Here is a 20,529-nt window from a genome sequence, read left to right as displayed (position 1 = left end):
GAGGGACAGTTTTGTAACACCTCGAATGTCGACATAGCAGAAGGTGATTGAGCAAAATCTTCCACTATGTTATAATTTTGAGTTGCTCGAGTCCAAGGGTTGAATGTTTATTTATGCACAACTCCCTTTGGTGGTTTTATTGTCAATTCAAGTACAATGGGTGGAACAACTTTAGATGAAGTCGAAGTCGAAGGATTAGGTTTATCAATGGCCTGATTATTCAAAGATGACGGTGGATTTCTATAATCTTTGTTTCTTGTTGACACCAAAACTTCGTTCTGTGACTTTGCGATGGATAACATGAGTACTTGGGATGTGGAAGCATGGTCCGTCACAACCAAATGTGTCTCCGGGGTTGGAAATGGATCAATCAACATTGCTGATGTGTTTGAAGTCTTTAAAAGTTTAGAGACCTTAGAGCGGTGTGGACAATATCTTGTAAAATGCTCATCATTACAGATTAGACATGGATAACGAGGTTTCCTTGCCGAAGTAGAGGAATCAGATGATTTATCTAGAGGGGAATTTTCTTGTTTCTTTTTGTTTTTCCCCTTTTTCTTGTTCCCTGGTTGCTTTGGATTTTTGCCTTTTTTAGATGACATGGCATTAATCTCAGAGGCAAGAGTATTTTCTAATGCATTGGTAGTTTGATTAGAAATAGCAAGAGTTTGACTAGATGGTCTTCCTGCTGTTTGCGTGCTTGAAGAACCGATCACACCATCGCCGGCATGAGAGTCCTTACTCGATTGTGGAGGAGGGGGAACAGTGAAATCTGGTCGAGGTGCATTGGGAATTTTATCATAAAGCATGCCGAATTGTGTGTAAACCAAATCCAAGTATTGGGCACGAGCAATAATGTGCTCTTCTATAACAACTCCACCTTTTGCCACATCCTCAGTGATTGATGGCAATAAGGATTTTATGAACCACTCAGCTAAAAGCTAATCGGGAACATATGTCTTAACCATTCAACGATGACATTGCCACTCATGAATATGATCTGATATATGGGTAGCAATAGTCTGTTTAAAGTTGGTTAGGAGTTCTGTTCTAGTCTCGTATCTGATGGGTAACTGGAAGTGGGTCAAAAATGTAGTGGCTAAAGTGGTGAAATTATCGAAAGAAGATCTTCGTAATTCAATGTACCATTTAGCAGCTAGACCAATAAGTGTTCTTAGGAAAAGATAAAGTCTAACCGAATCATCATTTAAGTACTTTGATGAACACCAAGAATTATCGGCCACCAAGGTCCATATAAGATTGGATCATTAGTGAGTTGATTTAAATCTGGTAATTGTAAAGTTTATACAAACAGCAATTGTCGATTCAAGTTAGGTTGAGCATACCCAGGATATGATGGAATTTCCTGAGAAATAGGTCTTTGCATACCGACATAGGGCATCTACATTTGGTAACCTTGGTATGGTTGTTGAACAAAAGCAATATAAGGTGGTTGTTGATAACCAGGTTGAATGTGTGGTTGTCCATAACCTGCAAAGCCTTGTTAACCAGGACCTTGGTAAGTTTGAGATTGACCAAAACCAAGTTGAGCCTATGGAACAAGTCCAAACTGGGGTTGGAATTGCTGGAATTGGGGTTGATGAAATTGAGGATGCCATGGTTGTTGAATCAACTGTTGTTGTTTTTGGTACAACTGTTGTTGATTTAACGGTTGTTGTTGTCTGGCAATGAAAGTTTGGCCAGGTTGTGAATAAACTATTCCAGTGTAAGCCTGGGTCAGTCCAGATAAGGGTATACTAACCTGACGTTGTTGCTAAACTCTAGAAACAAGTGGTTTTTGTACAAAAACCTGAGGAACATGAACTTCTTGACCTGAAACTTGTGGTTGCAAGGTGGAAGGATCAATTTTTAGTGGTTGAGATACAACATTTTGAACTTGTGATAGTGGTACAATAGTAACAACAGGTGTAGTAGGAATAGCTGACACAGTTTGCATTGGTTGTGTTGGATACACAAGCCTCGGTTGAACTGACATTATTAGTTGCCATTGACAAACTCTAATTCCAGATTGACTTGAATTCTACAAGATATTACCATATGGTAGTCCTCTGGAATAAGGAGGATACGATGAATAAGCATATTGCTCTCCATATGGTGGAAATCCAATATTTAGTGGATACGTAGGTCTTTGTTGACCAGATTTCCCAGCTTGATACTCATATGAAGGATGAAATTGTTGAGTTCCCATTAGAGAAGAACCAAGTAAAATTCTGGTTGAGGACATGGGTTATGACCATGGTGTAGAAGCAACCCCTAAGTGGGTTCCAGACAATGATTGGTAACCAACTAGACAGATGATTCACCATACAGGTGTGACTCAGGTGTAGTAGAAAACATCGAAGAGGTTGCAACAAAAGATTCTACTGCAGTTGCATCAGATGACACAGTCTGAGATGTTGATGGTTGTTCAACCATAGTTAACTGACCCAAAATTTGTCCTAATGAATCGACGGGCACTTGAAAAGAAGCAGGATCAAATGGAGCGAAAAAATCAGGAGTATTAGGGTAAAGATAAATCCTATTTCCAAAGTGAAATGGGGTTCCAGGTGTGGAATCTTCTTCTAGTTCCTCCTCTATAGCAATTAAACCTGGTGGAAGAACTTCACTGTCAAGTCCGTAAAAGATTTTTGGTGTTGATGAAGTTGAATTTTCAATAGTTATTGATGCCTAAGGGGTAACCAGTTGATCGTCTTCTGGTAAATTAAAAACTTCTGAATGTTCAAATTCAAAGTCCAGATGTTTGGGTAAATGAACAACAGTTTCAGAAATAGGTTCCTGAACAACTTTAGGTTCAGATTTAACTTTTGCTTGAACTAGGATAGATTCTGGATTAACTTCTGGTTGAACTGATTCAAGTTCAGAAGTACTTTCTTGTTGAGCAATTTCAAGTTGAGGATCAACTTGTTGTTGAACAACCTCGGTCATTGTTTCACTAGGATCAGTGCTAATGTCCTCAGGTAATTGTGAAACTTCTTCTCCAAAAACAGATGGGCCAAAATAGTTGGAGTAACTGGAGTCTCAGTACTTACTAAAATAAATGATTCAGGTAATTCATATGAAGAACTAGGATTTCTTGATGTACCAGACTCAGTTAAGTGAGATCACTTTCCGAATTGGTGTCGCTTCGGGAGGGAAAGGTAGTTTGCTCGTTGTTCTCCCCAAACAATTGGGTATGGGTTGATGTTCCTCCATGATTGCTGATTAATTTTATCATCAAAAAAGAAATAAAAAAAAAGGGGTATACTAGGCAAAAGGTTTACCAAGCAACTGTGAACTGCAGAATACCTCCTCGCGAACCAAGAAGTACAGGCATGCAATCTCCCCGAATGTTGTGTTTGGTGTATCAAAGTTTACAAGGTGGCCAACTCGATTACTTAAGGATGGATAGCAACCTAGATTTGTCCTCCCATATATACCTGAAGGTACGTGGAGACCCAGTTTGTATAAGCGTTGTATAATGAAAAACCGCACAGTGAGATCATTCCCATATACTTTACGTATTGTAACACCACGCTATATACTCGAAAGTACGTGGATGAGCTACAATATACTCACATACGTGGATGAGATGCGATATACTCATGTACGTGGAATGAGGTATCACACTCAGGATGTATTGTAGACAAGTTAGCAACAACTGCTTTGTTATACAAAGCCGGAACACTTCTCTAGCCTAGAACCACTAAATGTTCTCATTAATGACAATGCTCCATTAGGTAAATTGATGTTTATTTTAAGTTGACCTTGCTTAGGAATTTGCCTTTCAATTTCACCACATGATGTATTCTGAAATTCCTTGGAATGCAACTATCATGATAAGCATTCTTTCCATTCAATTTAACTATGAAAATCCTAGCTACTTAGGGATAGAGCAATCAGATTTCTTTTAATCAAAGAGAAAAGAGCACAATATAAATGCAATTTCCCTACACTATTCCTATCAACACACACAAACTTTTTCAATGCAATATTCATGTGTTTCTTTTCGATTCCCTTAATATGAATATGAAACAAAAGGAAATATGCACATAAAATCAATCAATCTTTAATATGAACGAAGACTTTTACGACAGTTCAAATTCAAAAGAAGAGAAGACTTTACGACACTTTCTTTCAAATGAGGATTAATCAATTATATCCTAACTTTGACTATTGATTGATAATGACAATGAAAACATGAAGAAACATTAATCAATCCTATCAAAGTTGGGCTAGACCAGGAGATAAACACTCTTTTTCTGAGACATAACATTCATTGATCAATCAACAAATAATCAGACCAAGAAAAATTGGTAAAAACTCTTTCCAAAGGTGGGAAACTGATCCTAGGAGGATCAGCGTAGCCCAGAGTGGAAGACAATGCGCTTCAGAGCATTGTCCCTAAGCCAGGGATGCTCTGCAGCGCATTTTTTCCTTCACAAGCCTATGGTGGTGACAGTAAGCCATTTTAAGAGGCATTTTAACAAATTTTTGACCAATTTTTCAATGTAAATAGCTGAATTACAATCTCTGAACACAAATAGAGTATACAAGGATGTCGTAGGAGGTGGATAAGCTACTAGGAAAGAGGATTCTTCCCCAGTGGGGTCACCAATTTGTTTTGGAGAATTTAGCATCTACGGATAAATACTAATTCACTAGACAAGTAGTTGTGCCTAGAACAACAGTTTAAAGTGTTTTAGACTTTCCCTATAAGCAATAGATAAGAAGAGAGGATAGAAGGCCTACCTATAGTTTTGCTTTCCTCTCATCTCCCTTGTATCGATTCTGTCACCCCTTCCCGTACTTAATCCGCTTGAAAAGTACCCTATCAACACAATAGAAGACAAAAATCGATCAAAGCATATGATCCATTGAATATAAATGAAAGGAATCAGAAGTAATTCACACATATAAGCATTATGAAAGAACACATCATATGGAAAAAGGTTCAAACACTTTATTATATAGAAGAAGGAATAAAAACCATCAGTGTCTGATTCAAATTCATTCCTCTAGCTTAGATCCCATCCACATCACATCAAAAGCAAGACAAGCTTGTGGCATCACATCATTTGCTCCAAAGTCAAGTCTCATAGCAACATTATCTCCTTACAATTCAACATAATCCAGCTCCTGATCACTTAGATGAGTGGTCAATTTATAGGAAGATGGAGGATGTTTTGTCATTAATGGTGACATTGAATGGCCTTCCATACTTAGAATTAGTTCCATGGAGGAAGCGATGAGAGGATAGGATGCTCCTTAAGTCATTCCTCATCCATTTTCGAGCTTACAGGAGTTGATAAGACAGGGAAACTTCTAGATGACTCCAAAAGATAAGAATATTCCCCAATCCCTATGTGAATTTCACTCATTCTCACCTAGTTTAGGTGAAAGGAAGCATAAGTGCTGTACAAAGCACCCTGGCAGTGGACTTAACTACTCTGCAACGCACCTTCATAAGGGCTTACCTGTGCTCGTCCCACTAGAGGCAATTTTTGGATGTCTTCAAGTCATGAAACTATCTGGGAAGGAGGCATTCAAAGGGTTGACTTGTTTAGGGCATGAAACAACTGAAATTAGGGTTTGGTGAGCCTTAAAACACTATTCTGAATGTTGGGATTTGATGTGCCCAAATGTATTTGTAACGTAACCCCGCTCCAGAAATTGAACTGGCTGGTCTCCCTTAGTGTGTTCTCCAAGTGACCCTCAAGCCTCCTCTTATAATTTTCTCGTTGACAAATCAACGGTCGAGATTAAGTCCCTAATCAATGGCTAAGATTAACTATGGATTGATCCATGAATTTTGAACCCTTCTAACACAGTTTTATATTAATTCACATTAATATTTTATTTTCCCTAAATTTAGACTTAGGGACTCCACTAAAAATATTAATTATTTTAATATCTCCCAAACTGTTTAGAATCAGCCCAAACCATTTCTGGGTATTGGAGATCTAATGTGCTTTATCCTCTCCACCAATTTTTGTGGTTAGAGCACATCCAATGCTACCCCAAATCAACACACCCTCTTAGCAAGGACTATGCTCTAGTAATACTCCTCACTGAGTATCACCCTGATCATCCGGCATTGGTCCCTATCCTGATGCTAAGCCTCCATGCCCAACATCCTCTGCACTATTGCATCCTGTACTATTGCCCATGGCTCTGCAACTGCCACTGCTGCATCTATATGACAACTCCCTCTGCATCCATGATATTGCTAGTCCTTTCTCCCAACACTACATCCACACCGTAACTCCCTTTGCATCCGTGTTGTTATCACTCCCATTTTTGCTACTGAAACGGGTTCTTTACCTTCCCCATATTTTCCCTGAAGTATTCAAACTTTGTCCTTCCAAGGGCCTTAGTGAGGATGTCTGCCACTTGTTCTCCTGTAGGAGTGTAGCTCAATTGTACAGCTCCTCGTTGGACACAATCCTTGACAAAATGACACTAGATATCAATATGCTTTGACCTATCATGAAACACTGGATTCTCAAAGAGCTTGATGCAACTCTGTTTATCGCACATGATCTTAGTTGCCTCCATATTCCTTCTGAATAGGTTCATAAACAATTTTCTAAGCCATATGGCCTCACATGAAGTTGTACTTGCCACCATATATTCTGTCTCGGATGAGCTCAAAGCCATGGACTTTTGTTTCCTACTAAACTAGGAGGTCGTTCCTGATCCAATGTTGAAACAGTGCCCAGAGGTACTTTTTCAATCCACTCAACTTCCTACCCCATCTGCACTAGTAAATCCTCTCAAACTGATATCCTTACCTTTGGTGTACAAGAGTCCATAATCGATTGTTCCATGTAAATAGTGAGAACGTGTTTGGCTTGTGCCCAGTGTACCCTCTTCGGTTCCACCATGAACTGACTGAGGGTGTTGACAGCATAGCAAATGTTTGGCCTTGTGTTGACCAGATATATTAGGGACCCTATGAGCTGCCTGTATAGGGCGGCATCAACATCCTTGTCTTCTAATGCATCAATCTTCTTCTAGTTGGTGATCATTGGAGTAGCCATGGGTCTACATTCCTCCATCCTAAGTCTTTTCAAGATTTTTGTAGCATACCTCCCTTGCCCAAGGAATATTTCTCCCTTCTTCTACCAAACTTCCAACCCTAGGAAGTAATGCATTCATCCCAAATAATTCATATCGAATTATGTGGCTAGATTCTTCTTGCAATCCACAATAAGCCTAGATGATCCTGTCAGAAAGATATCATCCACATACAATACTAAGATTAGCAAATCATTCTCTACAACCAGATAGTGGAGATTTGGATCCGTGTCACTCTTTACAAATCCCATCTTCTGCAAGTAGCCATCTCTTCGACCATACCATGCTCTAGGTGCCTATTTCAGCCCATACAAGGCTTTCTTCAATCTGCATACATGAGACTTCTTCTCATGTGTCTCAAAGCCCTCTGGTTGTTCAATGTATAACTCTTCTTCTATTACCCCATTCAGAAAATCTGTTTTGACATCCATCTGATGGATCTCCCATCCCAGAGCTATAAGAGATATCACGATCCAAATAGACGTATACCTGGCTACTTGGGTGAAGGTCTCCTCATATTCAATTCCTTCCTTTTGACCATACCCCTTAGCCACAAACGTGGCCTTGTATTTCTCAATATTGTCATTTGCAGTGTATTTGATCTTGTAGATCCATCTCAAACCTACCACTAATCTGTCTTGAGGCCTTGGCACTACCTCCCAGACATCGTTCAGCATTATGGAGTTGTACTCCTCTACCATCGCATCCAGCCAAACCTGATGTTGAGATGCCTCCTTGAAACTAGAAGGCTCCCCATCCTGAGCTACTAATTCTTGATATCTATGTAGTTGTTTTCAGTCCCTCTTATTGTTTCTTGGCGCACCAATGAAGTCCTTTGCATCTCGCAGAATCTGATGAAGTTCCTTGCTAGTTCTTCCTCTACCAGCAGGTGATTTTGTTATCTCCTCCTCCTCATCCTGATAATATTCCTAGCCCAAGGAATAATTTTTTACTTCTGTTGGTTGAAGAGGCTTAACCAGCGGCTCCTCTTTTGACTGCTCCTTGGAAGCCATCTCACGAGATTTTCTGAAAGCCCTGTCCTCCATGAACTTTATATCTCATCAAAATACTACCTTCCTGCTCCCTAGAAGGTATATTTTGTATGCCTTAGCGTTCTCTCTATATCCCATCAGATATCCCTTTTCTGCAATTTGATCCATCTTCTTCCTCTTTTCCTCTGGTATGTGGTAATATGCTAAACTCCCAAATATCTTGAAATGACTAACTTTAGGTGTCTTCCCTGTGAAAACTTTCTCTAGAGTAATTCCTCCCAATGCCTGATCAGGATTCTTGTTCTGAACATAGAATCTTGTGTTGCATGATTCTGCCCACAGGAATTTCAACATATCCTAATCATACATTATGGCCCTAGCTGCTTCTACAATAGTCCTGTTCTTTCTTTCTGCTACTCCATTCTGCTCCAGATTGTAGGGAGTTGTCCACTCTCTTCTGATGCCCTCCTTAGCCCAAAAATCAATGAAGTCCTTATCGACATACTCTCCACCATTATCTGAGTGCAAAACTTTTATTTTCTTCCGAGTCAAATTCTTCGCGAGAGCCTTGAACTCTTTGAATTGACAAAAAACCTCGTCCTTGGTTTTCAGAAAATAAATTCATGTTTTCCTTGAGTGGTCATCAATGAAGGTAAGGAATTACCTGGCACCACTGAGAGCTTTTATGGACATAGGTCCACAAATATCTGAGTGTATCAATCCTAGTACACTCTTGGCCTTGTGTTGCTCCTAGGAAATGTTTCCTTGGCATACTTTCCTAGAACACATCCTCTACATACATCATCTCATTCCGTACTCAGATCTAAAACTCCTGTTACAGTTCTCTTGAGAATTCTCAAACCTCCATGGTGAGAATGACCCATTCTTTTGTGCCATAGTTCATTCAAGTCTCCAGGACTGCCTATTAGTGCCATTGGTGATTCTAGTTGTAATCTATACAACCTATTACTTTTGATCTCAATCTGCACTTCCTTTTTCCAGCTCGGATGTTTGACGTATACCTTATCCTTGATGAAGTAGACATCATAGCCCTTGCCTTGAAGTTATGACAAGGAAAGTAAGTTCATCCCCAATCTTGGTACATGCAACACATTTGTAGCACAGAACCATTCTCCCGATTCTGTTTGAAAAACTATTGTACCCTTCCCTAATGGAGTACACTTTTCCTTGTTCCCCATGGTGATCTGAAAGTTCATCTTCTCTTCTCAATATTCTGAGAAACATTCCCTGATTCCTGTCATATGCCACGAGGCTCCACTGTCTATATACCACACTTCTGATGATGCAGAACTAGTCATACAAGCCACTTCTTCTTCCAGCCTAGAAGCCAACATAGAGAAATCGAAGTCTCTTTCTCTTGTGCAATCTTCTGAAAATCTATGCGAGTCCCCTGACGTGGATGCCTCTGCATCGTGGTCTCAACCCATAACTAATTTTCCCTTCCTGTCTCTGATTACTCGCTCTGATACCATTTGAGAATTCTATCACTGCAACATCTGATTTACTTTTCCTACTTATTCTTTAATAAGTTATTTATGAAATTCCTTCAATAAACATTAAAATAAATTTTACTACAGATATCACACCGTAATACAGAAACAAACACATGTACAAGAATCAACACATTAACATAGATATTTTGGACAACAGTCCCTGGAAAAACCTAATGTGGCAAAATCAATGCAGCAAGGGAGGATTTTATTATTCAGCAATTATTCAATACAACAGGGTGCCAAACTGGCTTACCCACAAAGAGAAAAAATTATCCAGCACTTCTCCTAGTCCCAGTGTTAGCTTTGTTGGGTTGTGTTATATTCTTTCCATGACTAGCCCATGTAGTTAACTAGGGGGTTAGAGGGTGGGGGGGCGAAGCCCCCCCTTCGTTGTGTTGATTGTGTAGCGGGGGGGTCACAGGGGGTTTGAGGGTGCAGGTAACCCCACTCTATGGGGTCTGGGGCAGTGCCCCGAAATATTTTGGTTTTAGAACCTATGTTAGGTTGGGTGAACCCACCTATGGTTTTGTGCATGATTTTCGCACATGGTTTTGGACGCGATGGTTTTCGGTTCATGGTTTTGGATGCGATGGCCATGGTATTGAATGCTTCGGTATGTATAAATATGTATTGTAACATTGAAAGGAAGATAATGAAAAATCAAGCTGGTAGTCCCGGTTTTGGGATCCAGGGGAAAATCTCTGTGTATATGTGTTTTATGTGTTATGCTCTTGCATTGTTTATTTTCTGTGTTTTAGAATTCGTATGCAGGTAATTTATGTATGGGGTTAAAACCTACAAGCTTGGCTAACCTTTGCGTGGCTCCCAAACACTTTGCGTCAGCCCCTGCTTGACTGTGTCAGCCTTGGACCTCTCTGCATCACCCACGCAGGCCCTCTAGTGACTGTACAATCTCCTACTGCCTCTGAATCTTCCTGAAATGCCCTGTGTCACCTCTCCTGCCTCAGCGCTGGTCTTCAATGCCTGATCCCATCTCTTTGTTCCATACTTGCTGCCTCCTGACAGCTCATCAAACCACTAGTTCGAATTTCTCAGCTAACCCCGCTCTAGAAATTGAACTAACTCGTCTCCCTCAGCGTGTTCTCCAAGTGACCCTCAAGCCTCCTCTTATAATTTTCTCATTGAGAAATCAACTACCGAGATTAAGTCCCTAATCAACGGCTAAAATTAGCTATGGTTTGATCCATGACTTTGGGACTCCATTAAAAATATTAATTATTTTAATAGCTCCCAAACTGTTTAAAATCTGCCCAAACCATTTCAGGGTATTGGAGATCTCATGTGCTTTAGCCTCTCCACCAATTTTAGTGGCTAGAGCACATCTGATGCTACCCCAAATCAACATGTGATATGTCAAAGATTTGTTGAGTAAAGCCCCATGGATCTAACACATTCTTCAATTGATCCGTTCTTCCTTTCAACCATTGCATTCTATTGAGGATTGTAGGGAACTATCAACTCCCTCTTCTATCCTGCTTCCTTGCAAAAAGCCACAAGTTCTCTATAAGTATGTTCTCCACCATTATTTTATCTTAGAGTTTTGATCCTCCTTGATGTGAAATTTTCGACTTTTGCCTTGAAATTTTGAAATTTCTCAAATACTTCATATTTAGACTTTGGAAGGTATCTCCAAGTCTATCTAGAGTGGTCATCAATGAATGTTAAAATTGTATTGATGACCTCCAAATGACTTCTCTTACCATAGGTCCACAAACATCAGAGTGTATGAGATACAAAATCTCCTTGGATCTAGTGTCACCACTAGTGAAGGTTTTCTTCACATTCTTGCCAAGAGCACATCCCTTACAGACTCCTTCATGCTCTTATTTTAGTTTGGGGATACGAGTAACCATATTCTCTTATTTTACAAGGATACCATACCTTATATGCCATAATTCACAAGGGTTGATATCTAAATGCCCTAGAGCTTGAGGAAGAGGTGTTAGAAGTCTATACAACTTCCCCTGGAAAATCCCACTAGTCTTAGACTTTTCAATACTAGATCCCTTAGCCCATATAATAACTTTGCCATAAAAAAAATACAACCCTATCACCTTTATATTCTAAGAAATAAATACAAAGAAAGTTATTTTTCAAACTTGGAACATAGAGTATAATGTTGAGATGAATATGTCAACCGATTTCCAGCTCCAAGGAGGTAGATCCAATTCCTTTGACAACTCTTCTTTTCTCCAATTTTAATCGAATGAGAGGAGATTATTTTTTATCAATATTTGGGTGGACCACATTCCCCTATATCTTGAGGCTCCACTATCAATTACCCATATATTATCATCCTTAAAAGTACATGTAAGGGAAAAAAAGAGACTTCCATCCATGACATGTTTAGATAGCTTGGAGATAAAATTGATGATATAACCTTTGATAGTTTCAAGGAGACTCCTAGGAGTCTTGAGGGCTTTCTTCATATAGCTTTCCATTTGAGAGGGAGAGAGAAGATAGATAACTACTTCAAGAATATCTTCCAATAAGGGTGCCAATAAATATGATCCTCAAGTTTTCTTTCCTTCACATTAGCTCTAATACCGTGTTGACAAATCAATATGACTGTAGATTATAGTTGATTCCTCTTCTTGATACTTACTTGTGAGAGTTTGTTGGATTTTATAAATATATTTTATCTTCTTCATCAAGCAATAACCAAAAACATAAAGTGCATGAAGATAAAAAGAACACAAACAACACAAGATATAAGATCCAAGTCAGGGAAATAACCCACAAGGGGGAATACCAAAACAACTTCTCCTCTTATAGAATAAGATAAAAGTGAGACATCCACGACCCAATACCAAGACCTCCATAAGGAACCAAGTTAGCCTCCTTTAGATATCCTCAAAACAAACTAAGTTAACAATAATCAAAGCTTGTCAAACATCGTCAAGTCAATATTTTGGACCTGCAACTCCTTGAGTTTCCCTAGCACCTTCGCAGAGTTACCCCAGCACATTTGCTAAATAGAATCGCCCCAACACTTATGAAAAAACGTATTTTTGTATTGTAATTCACAGAGTAACCCCATAAACTTTACACATGTGAAAAAATATAAGCAAAGACTCAAATATTCTTCCTCCCTTAGATTCTTCTCTCTCTTCTTTGACCTTTACACTTCTTCTTCTTCTTTATTGTTTATAAATCGAATTGTGAGTGAGTGTACAAATGAGGTCGAATTATCTTCCTTTTATAGCCATCGAGGAGGTCGAAATGGGCCTCTTCAAGGCCGACTTGACAAGGCAGGGTCAACTTGGTCTTGTGGGACAAAATGAATCTTTTTGACTTAAAATAATATTGTTAATTTTGTTACAATTTATCCAGATGGAACTTTGACACATGACAAAATTTATTCTTAACCCAATAAACCCTAGAAGACTAAATAACATGCTCTAAATAGAAAAACAATAATAATAATTTTCCTTTTTTTTTCCTTCTTTTTTCTGTTGATAAGAAATATATATTGATAAAAGTAAAAATATAATTATGAAGATTGAACCTAGTTACATTTTTCAACACTATTGATCATACTTGTCTTCTCTTCCATGCTCATTAAATTTTGAAGGAGACTAAAAAGAGAAAAGGGAAGGGGAACCATTTTCTTCTATTATTAGTTAAAATGGTAATGTCATTCAATTCTACCTTGAGCATGGAACCTATTTGAGTCATTTTCTCACACCTACGTTTTATCTTGCCTAGGATTCATACCATATATATGAGTTTGTTTGCTCCTCCAACAAGTTACTCTTCCAATCAGTATGGAGTGTGCATCAATTCCTCCTGTGTTATTGCATGATATCATGTGGTGCTCATTCATGCTGGAAAGTCACTTTTGTGTTGTTCTATCATGTTTTCAAGGGAACTCACAGCCTGTGTAAGCCATCTACAGTCCTTGTTGACATTTTTGTGTTAGCCATTTTGTGTCAGTTGTGTCTCTCGGTTTATTCCATGTCAATTGATGGGGGGTACATTGAGGCCATCCTTTAATGGATCTTCTCCTATTGACTTCAGTTCATTATCTAGGAGCTAATACTCCCTTGGATCTTGTAGTCCTCAGTGGCAGGCTTACTCATGATCAACAATGGGTTTACATCATTGACCCTTAATCAATCGAGTCCATTGAGAATAACTCATTTATTCATACTTAGTGGTCTATGTTAGGTACCTTTGGGTTCATTTTCTTTATTGGTGGGTTTCCTCACATATGTTAATAGTACACATCATTAACTAGTAATCAAGAGGTTTCTTCCATGCTCGACAACAACACATCTATTCACATGCTATGGATTCATACCATTGAGGTTATGTAGAAGACCCTAGGTTAGGGACATATCACCCTTATATGACACCCTTTCTAGGTTGTGTTGGAGTTATGTATCATTTATGTCCTTTGAGGACTACTTTGAGGCACTTATGATTTATGTGTCCATAGTCCAACTGATGTAAACTATGACATAAATCCACAATATTTTTGCTAGTGGCTATGGTCTTTCTAGTCCGTCACATGGATCCACTATGTATTGTTCGTGGTCATGTTCTAGCATTTCATGTCATGGAGTGTATAGTTGGTGGCCATGTTTAGTTTCTTTCTATGACTGAGAATGGGTATGACTGACTTGGGGATGTTATTAGTAGGGTTGAGATTTCAACACTTGAGTTCCTCTGATTCAACTTTGCAATTTTGGCTCCTTCCTTTCATTTTGAGCTCGCAGTTTGTTGAAGTACATGTTTTCCATGAATTTATCTTTGACCTCATGCATTAGGGGGAATCTATTATAGCCTAGTTTTCCACTCCATCAAAGTGGGAGAGACCCAAGTTGAACTTACCTCAGTTGTTGGCTAGAACGTATCCCCTTTCACCTTTGCTTTTACCTATGTGGGATTTAATCCATGTTAAAAGGGTGAAATTACATAATTGAGTAATTTATCATAATTATTTTGTCAAATTTCATAATTATGAAATAATAATTATTTCATAATTGAGAAAAGGTGTTATATAGTTTGTCATTCCCAAGGATATCAACTTGACCCACTTGTGTATGAGTTGGCTAGGGGACCATTACTCTAGACATTTCCTAACTTCTGAAGCCCATAGGTGTCTAGATACATTCTCCCAAAGGATAGAATGAACCTATATAATCTCACCCTGTCAAGAGGGAAGAGGCTATATCTAAGGTATATAATATAGTGTGAGAGCTCTACTGCATTAGGAGAAGGAAACCAAATTATAAGTTGAATAAGTGGAGCTCATTGCTTGGGTATATTATCTTATGTGTTTTCCATTGTTGATTAACTAGCAATTGCACCAGATGTTGCAAAGGAAACGCCGTAAGGCATAAATTCAAGAAGAATAGTGACATATAACAAATTCACAGGTGGAGGAATCTAGGGAGACTAGAGTGAGGAGACAACAATAGTGAACCAACATGATGAGCATGATCACAAGGGGGAGCATGAAAGACATAGTGTGCAAGATGAACCATTCCTGTTGCTAGCTAAGGTCCTAGCTATGCTATTACTGTAACCCCTGTCTATGGTGCTTTTCTTAGATGCCTTCATTTATAAAAGATTCACAGGTGGAGGAGGCTAGGGAGACTTGAGTGAGAAGACAACAATAGTGAACCAACATGATGAGCATGATCACGAGGGGTAGCATGAAAGACATAGTGTGCAGGATGAACCACTCCTGTTGCTAACTAAGGTCCTAGCTATGCTATTACTGTAACCCCTGTCTATGGTGCTTTTCTTAGATGCCTTCATTGCCTTTGCTTTAGCTTATGTGTTGCTAGCTAAGGTCCTAGCTATGCTATTACTGTAACCCCTGTCTATGGTGTTTTTCATGCCCGTGCCTGGTGCTTTGGTTGGGTCCAATTGGACTTGGATGCAATATAATTCTTGGCAAGGCAAAAACCCTGACCTTTGAAATAAAATAACAAAAAAAAATTACTAAAAAGTTGAAAGAATTGGAAATTCAAATGGTGCTTTAGTTGGGTCCAATTGGACTTGGATGTAATATAATTCTTGGCAAGGCAAAAACCCAGACCTTTGAAATAAAATAACAAAAACGAATTACTAAAAAGTTGAAAGAAATAAATGGGAAATTCTAAATAACTAATGAATAATTAATAGGCAATTAAAAAACATAAATTAAAATAAATAAATAAATAAAAGAGAAATTGAAAGTGTCAACAATGTTTTTTACATGGTTTTTGAGGTAAAAACTAATTTTCCCAATATAGAACTTACCATGAGATAAAAAATCTGGTAAACTCTGAAACTTAAATGGAGTTACATTTACAATAATTTCATATCATATAAATTTACATTAAATATTTAAATATTTGTAATGAAATTTTGTAAATGAAACTTAAATGGAGTTACATTTACATAGTTTTTGTCTTAAAAAATCTTTGATAATATCTTATACTCTTATTTTAAAATCAATTGTGCTACCTTTCATGGTTTCTATTAACATGGATCACTTGGATTTTTTCATACCATAGTTTTAATAATTTCATATCATATAAATTTACATTAAATATTTAAATATTTGTAATGAAATTTTGTAAATGAAACTTAAATGGAGTTACATTTACAGAGTTTGTCTTAAAAAAATCTTTGATAATATCTTACACTCTTACTTTAAAATCAATTGTGCTCCCTTTCATAATTTTTATTAACATGAATCATTTAAATCTTTTTATACCATAGTTTTAATAATTTAATATTATATAAATTTACATTAAATATTTAAATATTTGTAATAAAATTCTATAAATAATTTTTTTTACAGAAACTAAAATATAATATACATAAATTATTTGGTGTTTTCTTTGTCAATTAAAAAGTGAAATAGTATAATATCAACTTTAAGGAAAAAGAAAAACTAAAAAATTAATAATTATAAAATAAATTACAAAAAAATTCAAAAATGAAAGCAATTAAAAAGAAATTTTAAATAACTAATAAATATTTAATAAACAATATTGGTTGGCTATTCCAACTATCCCAAGGCAAGGCGTAATCTGGCGATCAGATACTAAGGTTTAAGAATTCGGTTGCCAGGTGGAGCAAGCAAAAGGTTGTCCACTACACCAAAGGTCTTACTGGTCACTAGTCGTATCCCATTACTTGAATTCATAATTATAAAATAAATTAAGAAAAAATATTAGAAATGAAAGCAATTAAAAAAATTCTAAATAACTAATAAATATTTAATAAACAATATTAGTTGGCTAATTCCCAGCAGCTCTCAAAAATATTAATAATTATAAAAAAATAAATAAAAAACATTCAAAAATAAAAGAAATTAAAAAGAAATTTTAAATAACTAACCCATATTTAACCAATAATATTTTTGTTGGCTAATTCCGACAGCTTGGACGATCTTTCGGAATCGTGCAAAATATATTACACAGAATCCAATCACTCAGAAAACAAAATAAATTCCAATATTTCACAACTTTACCAAGAAAATCCCAAACTAAAAGATAAAACAACAAAAGGCAGCAAATGCAAATGAATATTTTAGTGGATCATTTTTATCTGAATTGTAGATTTTAGAAAAAAAATGTAAATGAGCATTTTACCTTATTATCTTTATCTCAATTATAGAATTCTAAGATAAATAAATAAAATCCGATGTGGCCATTAAATAGGGTCCCAACCCTTGTGGTAAAATAATAAGTTACAAAGCGGGGTTCCTGTAGACAGGTGCAAATGGCTGAAAGCGAGGTGACCAGGGAGAGAGGTAGTTACCATGGTAACTCCTCCCATCAGAACCCTCTATCCCAAACTCTCAGCAGTTGGAAGAAACCCAAATTCATTAAAATTACATTGACTGTGGCATCAGATACTCAAATTCCATCCTTTTTTTCAGCACAAAAAAGGCTAGATTGCTATTCATTCATTATGAGAAAAAACAATACATCATATGACTTATATGATAATCACATAGATATGCTGAACTAGACTATGCAAAACTTAATAGAGATAGGCAAAATCATAGTCCATGACTACAAATCCATATCAAAATGTTCAGAAGAAGAAGAAGGCAATATATGAGTCATCAGCAGAAAAACAGGATCAGAATATTTGGAGTACTAAGTAGAATAGTGAAATCAACAGAATAGGGGGCAAGATATATACCAGATTGGAGGAGAGGAGTGAGAGAGTTAGGTACCCGAAAAATTGAAATCCTGAATATGGTGAATCTTGTCCTCCACTGTAATACTCATATTCCAAACTTGGATATGAGAAGCTAGGCCTTTTTTTGATAGAGAATCATCAACTTTGTTTTTTTCTCTATCAATATGGTTGATCAAATAGTCCTTTTGGTAATTCCTTATTGATTCTATTCTGTTCAACCATCCCAAAAGGTTGAGGTTATTTATGACGTGTATAGACCAAACATGGTCAATAATAACCTTTGAATCCCTGAATATTTGCAGATCTTGGATATTAAGATAGTCATAGAAGGTGAGAAGACCTGCTAGCGCCATAACCTCAGCTTTGTTATTCGATGCTTTACTTGCATTCTAAAAAATTTCAATATGCTGACCCTTCCTGGGGATAATATAGACTCCACATGCACAGCAACCATTTTTGGCCACCCCATCAAAATAGGCCCGTGGGATGCCCGAGGTATCCGGAGAGATTGCCTTCTTTCCGTCCATTCTCATAATATTTTTGGAGAAAAGTCGAGCATTGAACTGAGAGAGAATGGATTCATAGATAGAAACATAATTTTCCATCTTGGAATGAAAGATGGCCCTATTCCACCATTTCCATATGACCCATAAGGACAGCAAGGGAATAGGTCTCCAGTCTTTTTGCATATTACTCTGCCATTCAAAAGTGTCCATGATGGAGGGGAAAGAGATCCTGCTAAAGCTGAAATGGACAGCCAAATTTTGCCATATCCTTTTTGATTGAGGACAGACAAGGAATATATGAAGGTTTCTTTATTCGTTTGAGTTGCACAATGGACAAATGGCAGGCCCATTCTAGTTCCTTTTTTGGAGATTATCCCATGTTAGCTTCCTGTTGTGGAAGACAAGCCATGCAAAAATTATGATCTTGAGAGGGGCAACTTGCTTTCCAGAAGGAGGAAGGGAAGATGTTATTCGGTTGATTGTGGCCCATGAGATGGAGCTGAAGATAGATATCCTTAACACATACAGTCGATCTTCCCCCATATCCCTTCCATATTAGCTTTTCCTCTGCCTTTGTTCAAAAAATACCTCTGTTCCTCATAGCTCTAGTGATCTGATTCCATTGGAGAGCCATCTCATCCTTGAGATCCAACTCCAACACCGACTTCCATATAGGGATAGATCCCTCATGAGAAATCACTCGAGGTTATCACTCGCTTGGAACTGCGAGACAAGCGAGAAACGAGGCGCAGGAAAAGGACTAACCTCGACTAAGCCAATCCTCTAATCCATCCAAAGTCTGCCCGGTCTCTATCTCAGCACCAACTAAGCCAATTCACTAGGTATCATCTAAGACCAATAGGGACGGAGTCACTCACTATTCATATGGTGAGGGATCTCTGTAAGTGAGAATCGGTATAGGGAAACTACTCGTTCTATTCTTTTCCGGGCCCATCTTAGAATAGCCTTGTCCCAAAAAAGGATCCCTCTTTGCTGCAAGGCCCAAAGTAACTGTTGTGAAATGGATATTTCCATATCACCTCCCGCAATGGTATCTAATCCAATAATGATCTTTTTCCCCGACTGGAAACTCCATATTAGATTTTGGAGGAAAAAACGCTCGATTGTTCGAAAACTTCTCGAAATTGCAGAACCCTGAGTGGATCCGATAGTGCCTTGCTTATACCATAAAGTTATGTCTCTGTTATCCATATGCTTAGATTTGATGGCCTTGCTCCAAATACAATCTCCTAATACAACATTCCATAGGGATTTACAAAGAAGGGCCTTACGAAACAGGTTTAGGTCCATAATGCCCCAGCGCCCCATCTTTTTTGGATGAGACAACATTGAGAGCTTTGAAAGGTGGATTTTTTTTTTCTCTTTGTTCCCACCCTAGATAAAATTAGCAGTCTAACTGTTAAGTTTATTGATAATGATTGCAGCAATGAAGAAAAGATGAGCCCAATAAACCATTAATTATACCAGAACTGCTTGGGTTAAAATCGCTCTCCCAGCGAGAGACAGACATTTGAATTCCCATTCGGCTATTCTTCTGAAAAATCTATCATGAATCCACATCCAATCAGCAGGCAAGTAGCCCACAGGATTTAGATGATAACCCAGGTATTTTAGAACCTCATTGAGAGGTATAGCTTTTATATGGAGGATTTGGGAGAGGAAAGAAATGAGATCACCGTGAACATTCTCCAGATGGAAGGATGATTTGTCATCATTAATACACATCCCCGTATCCTTTTGGAACTTTCCCAAAATGTCATGCAAACAGGTCCATGAGACTTTACAAAGCATCACTGATAGAAGGATGTCGTCAACAAACAAATTATGATATATGGAAATGTCCCAACTGATAGCCAAAGGTTTACATCTCTTTTCATGAATTTCCCTTTTAATGTGAAAACTCAAGGAGTCAATGACCAAGATAAAAAGTAGGGGGGACAAAGAACAACCCTGTCACAAGCCTCTGGCAGTAGAGAAAAATGAGGTAGGGAAACCATTTATGAGAACCGCATAGTTAACATCTACAACACAGGCCATAATCCACTTGGAACATTTTCCATTTAGTTCAATCTTGGAAAGGAGACAACGAAGGAATCCCCAGTCAATACAATCGTATGCTTTTTTGAGGTCTATTTTTAATAATGCAACATCAATCTTCCTGGCATGCATATAATGGAGGCATTCGTGGGTGAGTGCAACAGCCTCCAAAATGTTCTGATCCTTAAGGAAACCATGTTGTTC

Source organism: Pinus tabuliformis, chromosome 1_2 (assembly GCF_031772625.1).
Source record: "Pinus tabuliformis cultivar Carrire ecotype Pingquan chromosome 1_2, CPIR1, whole genome shotgun sequence".
NCBI lineage: Eukaryota > Viridiplantae > Streptophyta > Pinopsida > Pinales > Pinaceae > Pinus > Pinus tabuliformis.
Note: the sequence above shows the minus strand (reverse complement) of the source record.